The following is a 24,846-nucleotide window of genomic DNA, read 5'->3' as shown; positions in this document are numbered from 1 at the left end:
ATTTTTAAAGTAAGATGACATGATACTTAAATACCTACAAAGCCATATTTATGAAATACCTATGAAGCCATGTTTATGAAAGCATGAAACTAGATTGTGAGATAAGTGTTAGAAAAAAAATGGATTTGTATGATCAAAACTTAACAACAGAAAAAAACATCATTGTTATGAATACTAGGGTGAAAATAAGGAAACAGTGACTGTTAAACTGTATCTATCCATATGGTGTGATAAAGAGCAACGGATCACAGGGGAAAATATACTGTTCTAAATGCTCAGGACATGTAAAAGATGAAACTATTAATACTGAAGATCTTACAGAGATTTACGATGCGTTAATTCACACTGAGTTTTAGTTAGGATTTTGAGTATTTTGACATGCTCAAATATGTGGGTGAAGTCACATTATTCTGACTTTTAATAAAAACTGTCAGTTGAAACTACCCCATGCTCTCTATACCTCACTGGCTCTGGATTCACCCTAAAGAGAATACTAGGGGTTATCTCATTGTAGTAGGAAATGAAAGAGGATTGAAAGATGGTACCAAGGTAACTAGAACTGCTTCATTATTGGCTGAGGTTTGGAGTAATTATGTTTGAAGAAAGATGCTTTTGTAGTACTGCTCACTCATCTCAGCTCACCCCTTTCCTTTCCTTGATCTGGGGTACTTGAGTTGAACAAAGATGAATGTGCTCCATTTTGTAGCTTTCATTGGTACACATTGTGCTTCAGATTTTTACAGTCTGACAAATCTAATTTCTTGTAATTTACCTTACTTCAACATGTATCATTCCATCTTCCTTTGACAGGTTTTTAAAAACTGCATATCCTTTAATTGGCAAGTAAGCCTGCAGAAGATTTATGATAAAATAATGGAAAGAATCTTTTGAGTTTTTAATTAGGTCAAGCCGATTTTCTTTTCTTACAGCCAAGGACATCATTAGAAAATGCTTTGTGTGATGCAGGATTTCAAACACAGCACAGTCGATGGCCTTTCCATTGTCCGGAAATAATAGAGCTCACTCTTAATTATATTCCAAAAAAGGCACAACAACAAAAAAAAGTCTCAAAGTACAGTATCCTTTTATTCCATGTTTCCATGGGTCGAGATTTGCAGAGGAGTAGATAAAAATCAGTGTGTTTTGAACGAGAAATGTATATTATAAACTCACCCATGTTTTTATGTAATGTTGTGATAACTGTGGTGTCACTGTGATTCCATACGGGTAGGTTCTATTTTATATTGAATAATAACATTTTTGTAAATCCTTACATATATTAGCAGTTTAAATCATTTAAAGTATTTTTCAGTAAGATATTTTAATGTTGACTTCTTCTGTTCTTTATAGTATTAGATATGGAAATGTTATTGTGTAAAATTGCCTAAGATTTACCAAACTAGATCTGAATTTTAGCAAAAACACACTTGACTAAATTTTAGCCATTTAAGTATAACTTTTCAAATACACAAAATGAAATAGTATAGTGATGAAATTCCACATTTTTAACACTTGCATGGCATTTTAGTAATTACTAATGAAATTACACCAAGATCACTACATATGTTGCTTAATTATGCTTTCACTTACTTAGAATATAATCTCATTGAGTTTAAATATGTGATATAATTTAAAGATAGTGTAGAACACCACATACACAGATATATATATATATATATATATATATATATATATATATATATATATATGTTGTTATCAGTACATTGTTAGCAGTATTAAAATCTTGCCAAAGATAATGTGACAGGATTGATAAATGTTTTTGGATAAATTCATTTAAATAGTGCATCAAATAAACAAATTTTCTTAAATCTTGAATTCAGTGTATTCAACTATTTCTGTTTTGATAGAAATCCATATATTTAGAAGAGAAGTAATTTATCAAGACTGCCTTAATTTCATGGATGAAAATATTTTCTGTTTCAACAAAGATGAATGTATCTGCCAATTAACATTACTTGTAGATCTAATTATTCAAAATTCTTATGTTTCTCAAAAATAGAAAACTGGAATTTATATCTCTTATTACAAAGGATTAAGTATTTCTTCATTTTAAAAAGAGCTATAAAAGATGCCCGTTCAATGAACTTATCTCTCCATTCAAATCTGAAACAGGGGCTGTCCAGAGACTGCTCCACTTGGGTATCCATCCCTTGTGCACTCACCAAAGGTAGACAGTGATGTGGATGCCAGGAAGTTCATGCTGACATGAGCCTGATATATCTGTTTTCTTAGAGGTCTGCCAGAGCCTGGCATATACAGAGGCAGGTGCTCACAGCTAATCACTTAACTGATCAAGGGGTTCCCAATGGATGAGTGATAGGGAAGACTGAAGGAGCTGAAAGGATTTGTAGCCCCATGGGGAGAGCAACAATACCAACAAACCAGAGCTCCCAGGGTCTAAAACACCAGCCTAGGAGCACATAGAGAGGGACCCATGGATCCAGCTCTCTATGTAGTGGAGAATGGCATTGTGGAACATAAGTGGAAGAGGAAGTCCTTGGTCCAGTGAAGGCTGGACACCCCAGTGTGGGGGAAATCATGGGTGGGGAGGTGGGAGTGGGAGGATGGGTGGGGGCATATCCTTATAGAATCAGGAGGAGTGGGTATGAGATAGGGGGTTCCTGGGTAGGGGGGAAAGGGAATTACATGTGAAATATAAATAAAATATCCAATAATTTTTTTTAAAAAAATTGATGTGAGAAATATCGATAAAATAAATAATTGTCAAAAGAATATTTTTCAGTATTCAACTTCTTATCTGAGAATGCAAATTAAAACTATACTGAGATTTTTATCTTACTCTAATTAGAATGACAGACAAAATAAATATCAACAAATGCTGGTGTGGATTTGGGAAAACAAAATCATCCAGTGCTTGTGAATGGGTAAACAGGTGCAGCTACTGTAGAATCAGTGTGGAGGTTTCTCAGAAATCTCAAAATACATCTCTCTCAGGCTCAGCTATACCGTCTTTGATAAATATCCAAAGAAACTATATCCCACTGTAGAGATACTTATTTGTCCATGTTCTTTCCTGCTCTGTTCACAAGATTCAGGAGATGTTAATAAATTAGATGCCCATCAACTGATGAAGGGATTATAAAAATGTGGTATATATGCAGAAAGGACGATTAATCAGTTATGAAGAAAGGTATAAGTATGAAATACAGAGGGAAATGGATGGGTTTGAAAGTCCTCATTATAAATGAAAAAAAAAAACAAACTAGAAAGGAGCTTGATTTTAAAGTATATTTGTTTAAGATTTCGATAAATATAATGAAAGAATATGAATTTCTATAATGAAAGAAATGAAATAATGAAAGAAATATGTAATTCTGGATGTTTAAAGGTTTTAGGGAAGGGTCAGTGTATAAATAGGTGAGGCAGACAAATACTGGAACTAGATCTCAATTGGGGACCCTCTTAGGTTTGAATTGTGTGTATCTCCTTCCTAGTAATGAACTTGGCCTCAGAACTCATTTACCTGAATTTGTGACACACAAATACCCTTGTAGAAACAAAGCAGCTTACAAGCTCAGATTGCCACATACAGAAGCAAATAAGCAATACTTACACGCATCTCTGAACAATCAAATAGACTTTACCTACCCAAACAAGAATCAAAGTTTGACAAACTGTATTCAAAATATTCCAATCTGGAGAATCGTAAGGACTTGAGAGGTTAACCCAATTTCATCTGGTTAGGTGTGTATGTGTTATAAAGCAAAACTATGTCCTCAAAGTGAACTATTTTAGAGATAATTCCACATTTATCATCTTGGACTATGAAACATTGGATATTATTAAAACTAGATGCATATCACATATGAGCTTGGTTGGAGGGGGTCATAAGCCAGAGAAGGAAAGATTTGATTGTCATTTTCATAAACTGATATGAAATTTGACCTCATTCTCAATATATAACTATACCTACAGACAAATATAGGTCTCATCTCTCATTAAAGAAGATTCATTTCAAAGTAAATGAAGAGTATTAAAGAGGTCTACAACTAGGCAAAATTCAGAGAATTATTGAGGGTGCCTAGCCCCAATCCATATGTTTAAAATGCAACCTCTATATATATGGCTTAGGAAAATCATGCATGGGAAAGCAGAAAAACTGTAAAAGCACAAAAGCAGGACTTACATATTTTCTTCTAGACATTACAAACAAGCTGTACACATGAAATATCGATGCCTTAATAAGAAATGTGTAATGACAAGAATTGATGCACAGAGAATATTTACCCATTTAGAATCGTTAAAATTGTGAATACACAAAATTGCCATGTGTTATAAAATATTTAAACATGTTTCTTAAGAGATAGTAATGTTGAAGCTCAAAGGAACTATTTTAAATCTGCTCAAGTGGCAGACTGGAGTCTAAATTCAAGTCCAGGTTCCTTCACTCTGAGTTTGACTCTATGCTCTGGGATGTGTACTTCAAAAACTTAACAAAGAGAATACAGTGAGGGCAATTTTAATGAAATGTGTATAAATAGAAACAGAAGATGGCCTTGCTGGGCATCAATGGTAGCAGAGGCCCTTGGTGCTGTGAAGGTTTGATATCCTAGTGTAGGGGAATGCCAGGCCAGTGACATGGGAGTGGTTGGGTGGGGAAGTACCCTCATGGAAGCAGAGGGAGGGGGTATGGGATAAAGGATTTGCAGAAGGGAAACCAGGAAAGGAGATAACATTTGAAATGTAAATCAATAAAATATCCAATAAAATATTTAATTTTTAATTAATTAATTAATTAATTTTAAACTCCAAATTTAATTTTTCTCCCAGTCCACCCTCCAACTGTTCCACATCCCATACCTTCTCCCAAACCCCTGTCTCCAGGAGAATGTTCCCATCTCCCACCCTCCACCCCATCAGACCTCTAAATGCCCTGGGGTGGCCAGACTCTTGAGTGTTAGCTGCATCTTCTCTGACTAAACCCAGACCCAGCAGCCCTCTGCTGTATACGTGTGGCTGTATATATGTATATGTGCTGTATATGTATATCAGGTGGTGTGTGCTGCCTGATTAGTGGTCCAGTGTTTGAGGAATCTCAGATGGCCAAGATAATTGAGACTCCTGATCCTCCTACATGGTTGCCCTCTCCCCCAGCTTCTTCCAGCCTTTCTCTAATTCACAGGAGTCAGCAGCTTCTGTCCATTGGTTGGGTGCAAATATCTGCATCTGAATCTCTCAGTTGCTTCTTGGGCCTTCCAGAAGGTAGTCATGATAGGTCCCTTTTTGTGAGCACTCCATAGCATCAGTAATAGTGTTAGGCCTTGGGGTCTCCTCTTAAGCTAGATTCCACTTTGGGCCACTCTCTGAACCTTCTTTTTCTTTGTCTCCTCTCCATTTCCATCTCTGCAGTTCTTTCAGACAAGAACAATTATGGGTCAGAGTTTTGACTGTGGGATAGCAACCCTCTCCATCACTTGATGTCCTGTTTTCCTGTTGGAGGTGGGTTTTTATAACTTCACTCTTTTGACTTATAACTTTAGTTTATACAAAATGAATCTGGAAGAAACTAGTGAAATTATACATTTTATAAATTATATATAAAACTATAACCTCAACAAAAATTGTCTATATGTCTTACAAGACTTTTTGCTTCTTGTTAATGTTCTTTCTTTATCATGGGCAATGCATCAACTTCAAAGTATGGAAAATTAATACAAGAATATCTTTTCAAAACACTGAATACATTAAAGTTTTTTAGACCTTCACATGTAAATATATAATGTATTTAAAATATTTTAATTTTGAAATTATTATCTGAATATCTCTTTTCCTCTTTTACCCCACCATTTTCCAGTCCCATCTCTCTTTTAAAATCATAGTATTTTCTACTTCAACTGATAATATACAGTATAAAATATATATGTTATATATAACATGTATATGTTATATATTATGTTTTATATATATATCATATATTCTTAAATACATAAATATATTCAATTCATAAGCATATATGTGTATTTCTAAATAAATATACATTTGTGTTTATAATTACAGTATATGCTTCTAAGTAGTTAAACACAACCTTCCTAATATGCATAATTTTACTTGTAAGATAATTTTGTATTGGATCAGAATTGGTGTGCTCTTGCCTGGGTAGACTTTCTACTGCTTGTAGCATATATTTTTATTACAGCAATCTGCCTCTTTTCCTCCCATCTCCTCCTATGTCTCCCGCCTTCACAACCTCTATTAAATTCAGGTCTTCTTCTATAATTCTCTATCTGTCTGTCTGTCTATCTATCTATCTATCTATCTATCTATCTATCTATCTCACACACACAAACACCATCATAGATCCAATTAGTTAAATGAATATTTCTTGTATGTGTGTACAGGATTTATGGCTAAACGTAAGAGAGAGAGAGAAAGAGGGAGAGAGGTGATAGATATAGATAGATAGATAGATAGATAGATAGATAGATAGATAGATAGATAGATAGATAGATTGCCATATATATTTGGTAATATATCAGAGGGCTGACACCTAAAATCAACTGTTTCCCTGTCTCAACAACCACTGAATGCATATAATTTGTTAAATTGAGATGGAATTTCTGAGCCCTTAACACATCCATGCTAGAATCCTGACCGATATGGCCTCATTCAACTTTCATATAGACAACCATTACTTTGAGTGTTTATGAGTACACCATTCCTTTGGCATCCAGAAAACACTATTTCATAGCAGTTTTATAGTTCTTCAACTCTTTATCCACACTCTTTTTCTCCAAGTTCATGGAGCATTAGGTATTCTAAATGCTTTATCGGGAGATGGGCATTCCACACACACTTTTCCTCTGTACTTTTACCAGCTAGTCTAATACAAAAAGAATCTTCATCGAGGGAAGCGGTGACAAGATTGATAAGCCACGTGTATGTAGATATTGAGAAAACAGGTGTATAATGCATCAACTTTGGAAAATGGCAATAGTGGGCTTCTTTCAATGTCTGTGATCTCTCTAGCCACAGGCTAGGTTTACAATACCAGGTATGAGTTCTTTTATGTTGATTCGGTTCTTAAGACCCACCAGAAAACTGTTGGTTACTTCCAAGATACAAGTACATGATTATATAACTAGCTATATATTTCTGGGTTCATTGTTAATGATTTTTAGAGAATTTTCATCTGGACAGAAACGTTTCTTTCTTCCCTGGCAGCCTGATAGCACATTCTAATACTATGAGAGTTCATTAAGAGGGAGAACCCTTTCAGATTAGTGGCTGCTTGAGTTTTCCAAGTTTCATCACCAAATTTTATGAGGTGCCTTTAGTAGAAAGAAGAGTCTTATCGTCCAACTTTGTCGGGAGACTTTGCATTAGGTCAATAGCCTGTTTGGGGGATCTCATGGACCTCTCCTGTGTCAAGTGCTGAAAAAGAGGTGGTAAAAAACTGTCACTGAACCTTTTTATTTGCTACTCTATGACTTCTGAGTAAAGATTATTCCCATGAAAGATGACCAAGTAAACAATATACTTGCTATGTAAGTATTCTCCCTTGAATTTACTTTGAAATTATAATAAAATTACATTTCTCCCTTCCCTTTTCCTCTCTCTAGACTCTCTTGACTCTTTCAATTTTATGACCTTTTATTTTTATTGTTATCATATGTGGACATGTATATGTACTTACATGTATATTCCTCAATGTAAATTGATTCATTTCTATAATATTATTTGTGTGTATGTTTTCAGGACAGACCATTTGTTACTGCATACCAAGTGCATGTGCTCTTCCCTGGAGAAGTCTTTTTTTCTGGCATTCAGCGTCTTTAAGTTACCTGTAGTTATTTGTGTAGGTTGAGGCCTCCTGGGCTTTTTTTCCATCTACTTTAGTATGCCTGTTATTATTTTTTCTGTTCAGCTCATGTTGGTAAAATTATACATAATTATTATTATTATTTTTTTTTTTGCTACTCTCATGAATCATAGTTTGAATCCCTGTGGTTTCTTTTTTTTAATTGGATATTTTCTTTATTTACATTTCAAATGTTATCTCCTTTCCCAGTAGCCCCCAAACCTCTTATCCCATCCCCCTCCCCTACTTCTACAGCTGTTCCACCACCCACCCACCCACTCCTATCTCTCTGCCCTTGAATTCCCCTATACTGGGGCATTGAGCCTTTACAGGACTAAGGGCCTCTCCTTTCACTGATGCCTGACAAGGCCATCCTCTGCTATATATGTGGCTAGAGCCATGGGTACCTCCATGTGTGCTCCTTGGTTGGTGGTTTTGTCCCTTGGAGCTCTGAGGGATCTTGATTGTTGATATTATTGTATAGGGTAGCAAATCAACTCCTTCAGTTCTTTCTCTAACTCCTCCGTTAGGGACCCCATGCTCGGTCCAGTGGTTGGCTGTGAGCATCTGCCTCTGTATTTGTCAGTCTCTGTAGAACCTCTGTAACAGGCTACTGTTGGCATGCACTTCTTGGCATCCACAATAGTGTCTGAGTTTGGTGACTGTATGGGAAGGATCCCCAGGTGGGGCAGTGTTTGGATGGCCTTCAGTCTCTGCTCCACACTTTGTTTATGTATTTGATCCAATGGGTATTTTGTTCCTCTTTCTAAGAGGAATGGAAACACCCACACTTTGGTCTTCCTTCTTCTTGAAGTTCATGTGGTCTGTGAATTGTGTCTTGGTTATTCTGAGCATTTAGGCTAATATCCACTTATCAGTGAGTGCATACCATGTATGTTCTTTTGTGATTGAGTTACCTCACTCAGGATAATATTTTTTAGCCCCATCTATTTGCCTAAGAATTTCATGACTTCATTGTTTTTAATAGCTGAGTAGTACTCCATTGTGTACGTGTATCACATTTTCTTTATTCATTTCTCTGTTGAAGAACATCTGGATTTTTTTTTTTTTTCAGCTTCTGGCTATTATTTATAAAGCTGCTATGAACATAGTGGAGCATGTGTCATCATTATATGTTTGAGAATCTTTTGGGTATATATGCCCAGGAGTGGTATAGCTGGATCCTCAGGTAATATTATGTCCAATGTTTTGAGGAACTACTAGAGTGACTTCCTCAGTGACAAGACAGACATTCAGAATAAAAGGCTGGAAAATAATTTTCGAAGCAAATTGTCCCAAGAAACAAGCTGGAGTTCAACCAAAAGTTATCAAAAAAGGTAAGGAAAGATACTTCATACTTATCAAAGGAAACATCTACCAAGATGAACCCTCAATTCTGAATATTTATGTTCCAAATTCAAGGGCACCCACATTCATAGAACAAACTTTACTAAAACTCAAAGCATACATTGAACCTCACACAATAGTAGTAGGAGACTTCAACACCCCACTCTCATCAATGGACATATCATGGAAACAGAAACTAAACAGAGACACAGTGAAACTAACAAAAGTTATAAACCAAATGGATTTACAGAACACTAATGGCTTATGCTCTATGATCAAGAATCAACAAATGGAACCTCATAAAATTTTAAAGCCTCTGTAAGGTAAAGGACACTGTCAATAAGACAAAATGGTAACCAACAGATTGGGAGATCTTTAACAATCCTGCATCTGATAGGGGGCTCATATCCAACATATGGATACAAGGACTCAAGAAGGAAAATTCCAGAGAATCAAATAACCCTATTTAAAATGGGGTACAGAGCTAAACAAAATTATCAAATAAGGAATAAAGAATGACCGAGAAGCACCTAAAGTAATTATTTGTTAAGAATGCTCATGAAATAATTTTATCGAAGGTTATTATTATGCTGTTTCAAGTACCTCTAGCATTGTTTAATCCCCTTTGCCAACTTTTTCCCTGTCTTATTTGTCCCCAGTGAAGTGTCTTCCCCTGTTTTCCCATCACAATCAATGGTTTCCTGCACTCTACTGTTAACAGCTCTAGATTCGCCCTCCCCTTTAAATATTTTTAAATTGATTCTTCTTTCATATATTGTATACTAATGGCAGTTTCCCTTCCTTCCTCCCCTCCCAGTCTATTCTCCCAAACTTTTCTCTCTACCTAATATTATTCTCCTCTGTTTCCGTTAAGAAAAGGGCAGACCTCCAAAGGCTATCTACCAAAAATAGTCTATCAAGTTTCAAGAGGTTTTTATTGCTACAGCTTTTCGAGTAGTGCTTGAAATAAGGCATGATGATACCTTCAGCAGTTCTTTTTTGTACAGAATTGTTTTAGATCTTCTGAGTTTTTGTTTTCTAATATGAATATTAGTATTTTTCCTTCTAGATCTGTAACAACATTGCATTGAAATTTGATTGGGGATTGCACTGAATGTTTAAATTGACCATTTTTACTATGTTAATCCTTCTGATCCATGAGTATGAAAAGATGAATCATCTTTTGATCTGTTGATATTTTCTTCAATTTCTTTCTTCAGAGACTTGAAGTTCTTGTCATACAGTTATTTCACTTGCTTGGTTAGTGTTATACTGAGGTGTTTTATATTATACTATTTGTGTCTATTGTGAAGGGTATTGTTTCCTTAATTGTTTTTCTCAGTCTGTATATTTTATATCTTGTTTGTATATAGAAGGGCTACTTCTCTCTCTCTCTCTCTCTCTCTCTCTCTCTCTCTCTCTCTCTCTCTCTCTCTCTCTTCTTTTATTTCAATCTTGTATCTAGACACTTAACTGAAGATGTTTATCAGCGGTTAGAGTTGCCTTGTAGATATTTTGCAGTCAAGTATGTATTCTATCATATCTGCAAATTTTGATTTCTTCCTTTCCAATTTTTGTCACCTTAATTTGTTTTAGTTGTCTAATTGCTTTAGCTAGCATTTAAAGTACTAATGGCATTTATTGTGTTTATGTATATCCCTTGTATCACTGGTCTTCCAAGACTTTCATCATTAAAGAATGTTGGATTTTGTAAAGGCATCTTTTAGCATCTAATGAGCTGTGTTTTTCCATTCAGCTGTTTTTTTTTTTTTTTTTTTTTTTAATGAGGAATTGAATTGATGATTTTTTTGTATGTTGAACCATTCTTGCATCTCTAGGATGAATCTTACTTGATCATGGTGGATAATGTTTTTGAGGAGTTCTTAGATTTGACGTGCAAGAAATTTGTTGAATATTTTTGCATCAAATTCATGAGGGAAATTGGTCAATAATTCTCTATTTTGAGTCTTTGTATTGTTTGGATACCAGGATGACTGTGACCTCTTAAAATGAATTTGGCAGTATTCCCCCTGTTTATATTTTGTAGAATAATTTGAAGTGTATTTGTATTAGCCCTTCTTTAAAAGGCTATTTTAATGCTGCATTAAAACCATCTGACCATGGACTTTATTGGTTTTGGGATTTGGTTGGGAGACTTATAATAGATGCTTCTAATTTTGGGGGGATATTAGGTCTATTTCATTGTTTATCTGACTTAACGTTGGTAAATGGTATTTATCAAGAAAATTGACCATTTCTATTTTTTTAAATTGTGTGGACTATAGGTTTTTGAAATATGACCTAATCATTATTTTGATTTCCTCACTGTTTTTATTCACCACTTTTCATTTCTGCTATTAATTTGGATATCCTCTCCCTGCCTTTTAGTTAGTTTGGCTAATAGTCTTTCTATCTTGTTGATTTTCTCAAAGAAACAACTCTTTGTTTCATTGATTCTTTATATGTTTCTCTTTGTTTCTATTCTATTGATTTCAGTCAAGTTTGATTATTTCCTGCCATCTACTCCTCTTGAGTGCTTTACTTCTTTATGTTCTAGAGATTTTAGGTGTGCTGTTAAGTCATTATTCTGACATCTCTCTAATTTAGTGCTTTGAACTTTTCGTTTCTAGCACTACTTTCATCATGTCCAATTAGTTTTAGTATGTTGTGCCCTCATTTACATTGAAATCTAAGATGACATTAATTTATTTCTTTATCTCTGCCTTTGTCCAATAGTCATTCATTAGAGAGCTGTTTAGTTTCTATGACTTTGTAGGCTTTCTGTTGTATCAGTTGTTGGAATTCAACTTTAATCTGTTGGTCCGATAGGATACAGGGAGTAAGTTCAATTTTTTTGTATCTATTGATACATTCTTTATGACCAAGTATTAATTTATTTTTGAAGAACATTCTGTGCGGTGCTGAGAAATGGTATATTCTTTTGTTTTAGAGTGGAATGTTCTGTAGATTTCAGATAGGTCCATTTGAGTCATAAATTCTGTTAGCGTCACTATTTCTCTGTATAGTCTTTATATGGATAACTTTTCCATTGATGAGAACAGAATGTTGAAGTCCAACATTATGAATGTGTGATATTTAATGTATTTTTTAAGCTTTAGTAATCTTTCTTTTATAAATGCAGATGCCCTTCTGTTTAGGGCTTAGATGTTCAGAATTGAGAGCCACAGTCTTGGTAGATTTTTCCTTTGATGAGTATGAAATGTCCTTTTTCCATCTTTTTTGATTAATTGTGGTTTGAAGTTTATTATTTTAGATATTAGAATGGCTATACCAGCTGTGTCCATTTGCTTGGAAAATTTTTTTTCTACACTTTAAGGTAATCCCTATCTATTTTTCTAGGGTGTATTTTTTTGTATGCAGACAAAGGATGAATCCTATTTTTGTATTCATTCTGTTATAGGGATTTTTATTTGTCATTTATTTTATTTATCATTTATTTTATTTGTCATTTATATGTCATTTTATTGGGGAATTTGTTTGATTGATAGTGAGAAATATTAATGAGCAATGGTTGTTAATTTGTGTGATTTTGGTAGTGGGGGAGATGGTGGTGGTGAAATTGTATATGTGTGTGTGTGTCCATTTTGGAATTTTCTGATGTGAAATTATTTTCTTCTGTTTTCATGTATATAGTTAGGCTTCTTGAGTTGGAGTTTTTCCTTTTACTACCTTCTGAAGGGCTGATTTTGTTGATGGATATTGTTTGAACTTGAATTAGTCATGAAATATTTTGCTTTTTCTGAGAATGGTGATTCAAAATTTTTGCTGGGTATAGCAATGTAGGCTGGCACCAGTCGTCTTTTAAATAAGACATTTATCCAGACACTTCTGTGTTTTGATTCTCCATTGAGAAGTCAATTATATTTCTAGTTTGTATGTATTTATATGTTTCTTGCCCTTTTTTTCCCTTGACACTGTTAACATCCTTTCTTTGGTCTGCGTGTTTAGTGATTTGATTATCATGTGGCAGGGAACTTTCTTTTCTGTTCCAATATTTTTGGTGTTCTGTAAGTTTCTTGTTTCTTAATAGACATCTTCTTAAAGTTAGCAAAATTATCTTCTATGATTTTGTTAAAAATATATTTATTCTGAGTTTTTGAGCTGGGATGATGATTTTCCTTCTCCTCCTCCTCCCCCTTCCTCCTTCTCTTCTTTTATTTCAATTAGTCTTAGATTTGAGCTTTTCATGGTGTCTCAGATTTTTTAAATGTTCTATGTCAGGGATTTTTAGGTTTAACATTTTCTTTGTCTCATGCCCCAGCTTTTTCTATCATATCTTCTATACCTGAGATTCTATCTTCCATCTTTTGTATTCTATTATTGGTGATCTGTACCTAAATTTTCCATCTCCAAGATTTCTTCAGTTTGTGTTTTGTTTATTGCTTCTATTTACATTTTCAGGTTTTGAGCAGTTGTATTAATTTCCCTTACATACTTGTTTGTTTTTTCTGACTTTCTTTAAGGCATTTATTAATTTTTCCTCACTTTTTTGTTTTTAGATTGCAGAATTTCATTAAATAATTTAGTCATTTTTTCTTTATGTGACTCTATCATCACAATAGTATTGCTTTTAAGGTCATGTTTTGTGCTTCAGCCATGTTGGAATATCCAGGACTTGCTGTAGTAGAATAACTGGGCTCTGCCTTTGCCATATGGCCCTGGCTGTACATTGTGTACATATGCTTTCTTCAAAGCATATGAAGTTGGGATACTTATAGATTCAGATGCCAATTTCTGAGTTAATCTTTGTTAGATAGATATTTGTTGTTTAGTTTCCCTTGCCTTTCTGGTATTTTAGCCTGAGTGGCCAGTGGTTACGGAGATTAATGATTCCTCGGGTTCATTGGGATGTCTCTGCTCAGGTTTTGGCAGCCTGTTTGAACTTTCATGACCTTTGGTTTTGGGTGCCAGAAGTTGTCTCTGGGATTCTATGGTTCTAGAAGCTGCTATAGTCTCTAGGTTTCCAGAAATCAGTATATCTTCTGGTATAGAAGGGAGACTAGGGTTCTAAAGAACTATTGGGTTTGGGATACCAGTGTGGCCTCTGGGTTTTCAGCTATTGGGATGGCCTCCTGAAGAGAAGAGAACTATTTCCAGAGTTAAGGGTTGGGATATGGATACAAGTGGAGGGAAGGGATACTGTTGTAGAAGTTGGGCAGGTTCTGAGGAAATGTTCCATGTCTTTTGGTGTGGTCTTGCATGAGCTGTAGATACATGGCCTCCAGTGAGTAGGAGCACTTACATACTTTTAAATAATATTTTTAAAGTATATGTTGAAAATCTTGTACAAGAGAACAAACATAAATTAGTGAACTGAGCACAAATTTAAACTTCACTTTCTAAAAAACGTTTGTATCTTGGGGCTATTATAAATATACCAGTCATCATGAACACTTTTCACAAACTTCACAAGTCTTCATTTCTGTAAGATAAATGCCTCCAAATTCAATTTTGAGTCATAGGTTAACAGTACATTGAGCCCTTAAGAAACTGCAGTTGTTTGGCAGAAATTGCTGTATCATAGTACATTCTCATACGCAATGTAGAAGACTTTCAGGTTTTCAGAACTCTCCCAATTGCTTGGTATATACATTGTTCATGGCTCAAGTTGTTCTACAGAAATACTTTCTCAATGTATCTCTTACATTTAAAGTCTCCTAAAAAAGACTTTACACCCAATAAGAGTTTTAAATTTTAACACTGTCCGCATATTCTTACTGTCAGCAATTTAAGCAGTTGTGAGATTCTGCATTAACCAATGTCAAATGTACTAGGGAATTCCCCAAGGGCTGCACTAATACATGGCTCAAAATTTATGAATCACTGTGAAGTTAAAAGGCAGTTTCATACTATAGAGTTATAGTACCAGGTTCACACTGGGCCCTGTGAGCTCCCTGCAATGAGTTATATACACATTATTGGTTAGGTTTACAAAAGATAAACTCTTCTTTCCATGTGAAGCTGGCCTTAAATGCTGTTGGTTCTTTCATAACATTCCTGTCACAGTTAAACACATAGACATATCTTATCACAGTGGTCATTTTTGTAATCCACAGAATTCAAAGCAGAGTAGGACTTTTCATTTCCCCAAAGTCTGCATAGCACCACCTTATACTATGAAAACTCATCAACAGAAAAGCGCTTCCAGTCAATATCAACATGATTTCTTCATGTTCTAAGAGCAATGTCTATGGAGTCCTCAGCAATAAGGTCTTAATTATTATTAAGTCAAGAACCAGTGGAAAGTTGGGTGTAATAGCCATAGCCTTTACAGTTTTTTAAAAGTTAATTTTGCATGGAGCTCAATTGTTTGTGTTGTATAAAATATCTATGAGATGTATTAGGTATATAAATATGGTATATAATTCTTTTCAGCTTTTAGTTACTGTCTTATACCTTTGAAAGTCAGAATTGCACAGCAGAATTAAATACAGCAGTGTTTTGCCTAGCTGTTGAAAGAGAACTGTTCAGAGTTTTCTGTCATCTGGTTGCCTAGGTTATTAGTATTTCTACCCTGACTGTTCCACAGATGCACTGTGCTGTGCCCTGTGTGAGATCTAAGGATTGCTCTTTCTAATGTAATCAAGTGTATTCTTCTTTCCCCTGTGTCAGGCACTTGGCTTGCATGTTCTGCCCAGAAGTCATTTGAAAACTTGACTGAGATTATCTGAAAATTGCTGAAGCTATTTCTTTTGCTTTGTTAATCCCCTTTTTTGTATTTTATCTTAACTTGTCTAGCTACCCAGGCCACCTCAGATTCCATACCAGTTTCTTCAATACATGTCTATTGTACCTAAGTATGCACCCATACCAGGAAATCAGAACTTTCCTCTTCAAACAGCAGCTGGAAATGTCTTTTGGCAGGATTTATTATATCTCCCTGCCTGAGATTTAATGAAAGTCTGTTATTGTCCATGATTTTTAGTTGTATTATTACTTAGTTTTGCTCTTTATTCAGATATGTTAAATATGACTCCTGTTACAGCAACACAGCTGGAAACAGATATTTGTGAAGCCTCTTATTTGCACCTTTTATAAAAGAACCATCAACTATACATTAGGTCATGGGCATCTATAGAAAATTCTTTGTGAGATGAAAATGTATGAATTTATCTTATAATTTTGCAAGAGAAAATATTATTTATGACAAACTAATTTGATTTTTAACTCAAAAAATACTTTGGCAAGTAATTACTTTTCCCCTTTACCTATTTTGTAAAGAAAGCAAATGCGAATTTTTGATAAAATGTCGAGGATATGCTACAATTTTATTTTTAAGTGTTAACCATTTATTACTATTTTTTAGCCTAATATATGTTAGCTTTGTTTGAGCAGTTATGTCTATCTTGTCTGTCATGGCATTTGAAGGATTTAGACAACATAGACAATATTTAAAAACTTAAAATTTAGTATTTGAATCATTCTAGTATACTTTCGTATATATATCATAATATGCTAGCTGAGTTACCCGAGGTTGTTAACTGCTTATTTTATGTATTATTCTCTGGGAGTAGACATGTTCTTATAGCTTCTAATTTAAGGGAAATATTAATATATAACAAGTAGTGAATAATCAGGGACTTAGTCAGTAGATCAGTGAATAAACTTGATTTAGAAAGAGGGGTGTACACTTAATGGCAAACAAGTAAATATAACAAAATATCCACTGTAATAGATACTTATTTTTAAATATATAATTAAATTATATATTTTATTAATTTTTAACCAACATATTTTGGTCATATTCTTTCCACTCCTTGATTTGTTTCAAATACTCCCAATTTTTTTACCCAACCAAGTTCTTGTACTTTCATTACCAAAACAAACTTAAGAAGAAAAATTTTAAAAATCTAACTAAAAAAAGAGGGAGAAAATATATAACAAAAAAGCATACAAACAAAAAAGAAGCCATGAAATTGATTTTCTACAGGCCAACTATTCCTAGCCTGCCTAGAGTGTGATTAGATTTAATTGTAACACAGTGTTGGTTAAAACTGATTTTTCCTGCTGCAAGAAGTTCTTTATTGCAAATGAATTCTTGTTCAGGATGGGCATTTGTGTCTAAACCCTCTTTGCAGTGCTGAATTTTTTTTTTCCGGCTTGAAACTGTTCAGGCCTTGTGCATGCTGCCATAGTGTCGACAGATTAATATCTCTATGAGTCTTGTATCAGGATAGCTCTGATTTTTTGAAGTCACCTCTGGCTCTTACAATCTCCTTTCATGTAGAACGCTGAATCTTAGGGAGAGGGGAAGTAGATGAAATGCCCAACAGGAGGAAGAGGGAACTTGTAGAGCCCACTTCCCACAGGAAAACAGGGCATCAAATGAGGGAGGGTGTTATCATCCCATAGCCAAAATTCTGACCCGTAATTGTTCCTCTCTGAAAGAGCAGCAGAGATGGAAATGGAGAGGAGCCTGAGAAAAAGAAGGTTCATCGACAGGCCCAAAGTGGGATGCAGCTCAAGAAGGGGTCCCAAGGCCTGACACTATAACTGAGGCTATGGAACTCAAAAAAAGGGACCTATCATGACTGTCTTCTGGAAGACCCAAGAAGAAGATGAAAAAGTCACATGCAGATATTTGCACCCAACCAAAGGACAGAAGCTGTTGACCCCTGTGGTTGAATTAGGGAAAATCTGGAAGAAGGTGAGGAGGAGGGCGACCCTGGAGGAGGACAAGCCTTCTCAATTAACCTGGACCTCTGAGAGATCTCTCAAATACTGGACCACCAAACAGGCAGCATACACCAGCTGATATGAGGCCCCCAACACATAAACAGTAGAGGACTGGAGTGTCTGGATTCAATTAGAGAACATGCACCTAATCCTCAAGAGCCTGGAGGCCCCAGGGAGTTTAGAGTTTTGGTTTGGTGGTGGTGGTGGTGGGGGGGGGGGAGGTTGGGAAGTGAGAACAGCCTTGTGGAGACAAGGGTTTGGGGAGGAGGTATGGAATGTGAAGTAATCGTTGGGTGGATCAGGGCAGAATAAAATTTGGAGTGTTAAATGAATAAATACACAAACAAATAAATAAATATTAAATCAATCACTAAACAGAGAGGTGTTCACTAAAGAAACATAAGAAGAAACACTAAACCCATTGAAATTGGTACACTTTTTTCTGTTGGCTTATTTTTAAAAAATATTTTTAGACAACTTCTAAACAGTGGAGTAAAATTAAAGAAATTAAGGTTAAAAACAAAATAAAACAAAATATAGTATTTACAGAAGAGTGTCACAAAGTCACTCTCTGAATATTTTCCATTTGTAGGTTTCCAAGTTAATTTTCATGTACTGCAAGAAGCAGCTTTCCTGATGAATTGCACTAATATTTTGGTATAGCAATGAATCCTGAGAAGTCATTCTATTAATAGGGTGTTTTAGGAATAATAGTCATAGGTTTTACTAGACACCATAACTCATCTAGTCTTAGGTTTTTGTTTTTTGTTTTTATTAAATTAGTGTCAGATACAAGTTCCATCCAATAAAATGGTTGATTACACCTTTAACAATTGTGCCACTCTTGCATTAGCATATCTTGTAGGCTTGGCACAAATTTGTAACTGAGTCATAGTTAATATTGCTGTTCTCTTCTGTTATTGTGCCAAGTACATTCTAATGCCACTGAAGCTAGTCAGCAAAGATGGATCTTCTAGTTTAGCACCAGTAGAATTTCCCCATGTCCAAAGACATACGTAAGTTATTTCTTCAGCAGTAGGGTCTTACACCAGATGATTAAGAGTAACCAATGGCTTTGATAATAACTTGTGACATTTGGGTAAATTGATGGAAAACCTTAGGCCAAAGACTCAATAAAATTTAATGTATTCTTCTCAAGAGAGATGTTAGTAGCATAATCTGTCTAATTGCTACATTATCTCCCTCATTACATGATTAATCTATTTAAATTGCTTTCATTTGTGTATATATTTAAGAACCATCTATATTTGTATGTTTTCATATGATTTTACACAGGCTTTTAGTATTAGTTATTCCTACCCATATTCAAGAGCTAAGAGACAAACATGAAACAACAAAACTGAAAAAGTATGTTTTTTTTTTTTTATGATGTTCCTCATAAAAGAGAACCAGGATAATGTTGACCTATGTGCTTACATACCACTTTGCTTATACCAGTAAGTATTTAATTTTAAAATAATATCAATTGTTTGTTCATGTGTGCATATATGTGCACATGTCTCTCTCTCTCTCTCTGTCTCTCTCTCTCTCTCTCTGTCTCTCTCTCTCTCTCTGTCTCTCTCTCTCTCTCTCTCTCTTTCTCTCTGTGTGTGTATCTGTGTGTAGGGGAACTGAGAGAAACTCAAAGGGAGAAGGAAACAGTTGAAATAAAATTTTACCTATTCAGGAGATGAGTTAGTTCTTTACAGCTCTTTTAAAAAAGAAAAAGAAAGAAAATTCCAGTGGGCATCTCAGCAAGCCAGACCACTGGGTTGCTTCCAAAGCAATTAATTCTCAGTGGGGTGCAAGTGAATTCATTAAAACAGAGAATTGTATTGCCTCTGAGGATTTGTGGTATGGTTCATATCTTTTAGAATAGTAACAGTCGAATGAGCATGCAAAGTCTATTGTAAGCTCCTTGGTTCCTCTGTCCTAATTCAGGTTGAATCAGGTTGAGATATAATTGTACTAAAGTGTAATAATTATCTTTCCAGTGATGTAATGCCCCTGGAGCTTTTATGTATATTTGTACCAATCTCTTACTTGATTGATGAGAGATATCAACACATTAAATCAGAGATTCAAATGTAACAAATCCATTGTTAAATAAGAAATGACTTCAATAAGAAATTTGTTTATCTCTACTTGCCTACAAACCATTCTATGTGAGTTTAGCTATGAATGGAAGAGGGTTTCTGGTTTCAAGCAGGAGTGTGAAAATTCTGAAAAGCTAGTGATGTGATAGGTTGGTAAAGGCAAATGGTACCATCAGCTCTTCTCACATCTTGGTGATGCTTCTTTTCATTCTTCTATTTGTGACAGTATAAATTTGCTGATAGATATGTTATGAGTTCACCTCAGTCACTTTAGAATTATATTGGTCTTTAAAAGAAAATATTGCACTACTACCTGGGACTCATTGAATACCTGGTCCACTAAAACCATGTCCCTCTACTTATTAGCATTAGGGTGTGATGCCTTTTAAAAATTATTGACATTAAATTATGTCCTTAGTGTGAAGTATTTATTAAATGGTCAGCGCATTTACAGAAGTCCAGGAAAAACCTGTGTTTCTTTTTGCTATAAAGGACCCTGGCCAAATGTGTACCCTCACTGATTTGACTGGTATCTTGACAGTATAGTCATTGCTTAAGCCACCTAGTTTATAGAATTTTGTTTTAGTAGTTTTCACTGAGAGTAACATTAAAAAATGCTCTCCCACCAAAAAGCAATGAGTTCCCTTTTATTCCCATCATAGACATCATGTTTTGTCATTTGTTTTATTGATCTGAGCCACTCTGCCTGAGGGATAATGAAAACAAGGAGAGTTCTTTACCACATGATTCTGCACGATGCTCACTTTAAGTCTAAAGCAAAGGAGGCAAGTATTTACAGAGTGGAACCTCTAAACCTGAGGGCGGAATAAATATCTTCTCTTAAGTTATTTTATTACAAAATCTAAACACATCTCTACTCACATTTATTGATAACCCAACTCGTAATAAGAAACATGGCTTCTTTTGAATCAAAAATAATTAAAGTAAATGAATTCATAAAATAGCAATAGATTAGAATATTGAACATGTTTAGAATTTAGCAGTGCAAACCTTTCTTTATAACTTCATGATATATCTAACCTTCAATTAATACTTTTCCCTCTTGTGCTAATAGTCCATTTTTATTCAACAGGAAAAAATGTGTTCATGATAAGTGAAGTTACATAGGTCATCTAGTAATATTTTATTAGAAAAACAAGTTATGAAATGTGGACTGGTAAAATGCTTTTTCCATCTTTCAGATGAAGGTTGATGACCTTCTTTTTTTCCATGATACTCATTTTGCTCCTGCATGGCCTGCTCATCATCTTAGTTGCCTTAAGGCAAAATTGTTTTTTGAGTTCAGAATTTATTTTCAGTCTCCCCTTATTCTTTCTTTAGCCCTTCATTATCTCTCCCAGCTACCCAGCAGTCCTATGACAGTGTTCTAACTGGTCATTCTACAAAAAAGTGATATCTTACTTTCCTTAAGGAAATACCATAGAGATTCCATGTATTTTCTGCCTCCTCTAACACATACTTTTTATAAAGGAGGGACAGGAAATGAAATTCTATTTCATTCAAAGAATGATAGAATGTCAGTCATCATGTTCTTTTTTTTTTTTTTAAAGCCAATAGAAAGTCATAATTAGCTGGCTGGCTACAACACTGAGTGTTTGGGATCCTAGGATCCTAGTGTAGCTCTGGGTCTTTCTTAGGGTGAGCTTTTATTTTTTTTTTTAATTTTTATTTTTTCTTTTATTGGATATTTTCTTTATTTACATTTCAAGTGGTATCCTCTTTCCAGGTCTCCCCTCCAGAAACACCCTATCCCATCTCCCCTCCCCCTGCCTCTATAAGGATACTCCCTCACCTACCCACTCCTGCCTCCCTGCCTTGGCATTCCCCTACACTGGGACATCAAACCCCCTCAGGCTCAAGGGCCACTCCACCCACTGACATTCAAGGAGGCCATTCTCTGCCACATACACGGTTGGAGCCATGGGACTCTCCATGTGTACTTTTTGGTTGCTGGTTCAATCCTTAGGACCTCTGGGGGATCTGGTCAGTGGACACTCTTGCTCCCCCCATGGGGCTGCAAATCCCCTCAGTTCCTTCATTCCCTTCTCCAACTCCTCTAACAGGGACCCCACGCTCAGTCTAATGGTTGGCTGCGAGCCTCTGCCTCTGTATTTGTCAGGTTCTGGCACAGCCTCTCAGGAGATAGGCATATCAGGCTCCTGTCAACAAGTACTTCCCAGCATCTGCAATAGCATCTGGGTTTGGTTACTATTTATAGAATGGAACCCCAGGTGGGACAGTTTCTGGATGGTCTTTCTTTCAGTCTGTACTCCACACTTTGTCTCTATATTTTCTCCTGTGAGTATTTTGTTCCCCCTTCTAAGAAGGACTGAAGCATCCACATTTTTCTTTTCTTGAGCTCCATATGGTTTGTAAATTGTTTTTTGAGTATTCTGAGCTTTTGAGATAATATCCACTTATTAGTAAGTACATATCATTCAGCCATGATGTTATGGTTACATGTGGAATGATAAATTTATCTACCCTTCCTCAAATATCACTATACTTTGTATAAAGTCAACCCAATGTTTAACTACAAGCTCTCTGAGCACTATGAAGGTATAGAAACAGAAATTAACTTACATAAAATACTTTATTTTCTCAACATTGCTCTTGAGTTGTTTTCATAACTGCCTCATTTTTAATTAGTGCTTTCTTTCTGGAGATTTTCTGAGAGAATTTCCTATATTTGGCTCAGTAGGTGGTTGGGAGATATTTGTTGATAAAGCTACCCTTCCAACAGCACAAATGTCACTATGGTTCCTGAGACATTTTTTGTCTAATTGCTTTCAATTATCTTAGTCCATGTCCACCCAAGCAAAATGAAGTGGCAAATCAGGCAATAGTCTTGTGTATGTGATCAATATAGAAATTCAATATGGATAATTAAGGTGCCCCCCAAGTTACTTTTTTTCCTATAACAAGCTTTCTTTTCACCAGAATTGTTCAGATAATTGCTTCAAATGTCCATTTTATTTTGCATCACATACTCAGGGCTGTAACTAGTCTAACGGACCATGGAAAAACAGAATGGCCAATGCTTCTTTTAGATAGAGGCCTATCTATTTCACTCATTTCTGGTGTGTCTGGATAAATCAGGCTGACTGGACATGGAGAGTTTCACAGATGATTGCTCTTTCCTATATCTGAGGTCTATAGGACATAGATGAATGATCTTGACTTATACTTGTCTGAATGTTATATATCTACTAAGATCCTCAAGCTAGGATTTGAACTTCACATATCAAAAGATATATGTGGGTTGTGGAGAGCTTTTGGGGCTGCTTGACAGGAATCTGATATTGGCCAAGGACAAGGAAATGGGATTTAAGCAGGAATCTGACACTGGGCCATGGCAGGGAAGTAAGTTCAGGCAGGAATCTAATTTTAGGCTAAAACAGAGAAGTAATTTTAGTCAGGAATCTAAGTCTTAGGCTAGAATAAACAAGTAGGCCTCAGGCATGAATATGACTGTGGACTAGGACAGGAAAGTAGTCTCAGATATTTTTGTCATCCTGATGAGCTCTTAGAAACAGTGATCATGAGAATGATCACAGGACTTTATCTATTGCATTGTTTGTTCCTTGACTATTTGTATTTATTGTATTGCTGGTTCCTCAACCTAGAACTGACCCAAATACTTGCATGTAATTAAAATGGCTTAAAAGAAAAGTGGGAAAGAGGCCTTCAGCCTCAGAACTGGCTGGGGTCATGCTGCAATATTGTCTAATCATCTTTTTTCTTTTAATCCTCACTCCTGCACTGGAAAACCTGTTGACTGATTGAACTGGCTTGGTCAGTGGGTGATTACTGATTCTTTTGAAATTGGAGTTCTAAAGACAATCTAAAGAAGCATTTGTTAACTGATATGTATAATTGGAGTGTGACAAGAGTAAAAGTGAATCTTGCTTATCATCAACTTACAAAATAAATTATTATAGTTCCATGACAGGAAACTCTATTCAACTCAATATTAAAATAAACATCTAAATATGATATAAACTTAGAAAAATACATACTGTGTAATTACCTTCAAGTGCATGATAAATATCCATATATCATAACCTTGTTTTCCATTAATATCCTTCTTGAAATTATGAACTAAACAGTCACTAATTTTACTGAACTGAAAGGAATGGAAACTTTTTGAGACCCCCCTAGCAGATAGAATGGAGCCTGAGACCCCTAGCAGATAAAGTGGAGCCAGGTTGGCTATGTTCCAGGAACTTAGCTGACCACAAAAAGGCAGAACCAAGAATACAAGTCATCTGGTTTATGAGCTCTGGGTTCCAGGAACCCGGCTAACTACAAAGTAGATGCTTGAGCAAGATTAAATTCCTGAGAAAACCATGTACAGGGTGTTCCCCACATGACTGACTAAATGATGGGCTAGTACTTTCCACTGGTATTCCCTCTCACACCCTGGTTTGTGTTTTTTTTTTTTTCTTTAAATACCCTTCTCCCCTGGGCTCAGGGTCAAGCTCCTCTACTCCTGAGTGGGTTATGAGTCTCAACATCAGCCCGCTGAACCCAAAATAAAGCCTCTGGCTGTTTGCATCAAGATCGGAGTCTTGAGAGTTATTGGGTGGCCGTGATATCCCGAGACTTGAGTGAGAGTCTCCCCTCTTGGGGTCTTTCAGAATCATGATTTTATTTGAGTATTGTTGATTTCTGCTTCTATTAATCAGATGAGCTACATGAAAGATTATTTTTTGAAGGAGTTTTAAAAGCAAATGGGGATTAAAGAGTGGACAGCATAGTTTCTTCCAACATAAAGATCTTGAGAAGCACTGTAAATATTAATAGAACTTAAACTGTGAACACATTAACTGAAACCTGTTCTAT

This window comes from Arvicanthis niloticus, chromosome 17 (genome assembly GCF_011762505.2).
Source record: "Arvicanthis niloticus isolate mArvNil1 chromosome 17, mArvNil1.pat.X, whole genome shotgun sequence".
NCBI lineage: Eukaryota > Metazoa > Chordata > Mammalia > Rodentia > Muridae > Arvicanthis > Arvicanthis niloticus.
The sequence above is the reverse complement of the archived record's forward strand: the minus strand, read 5'-3'. Positions refer to the sequence as shown.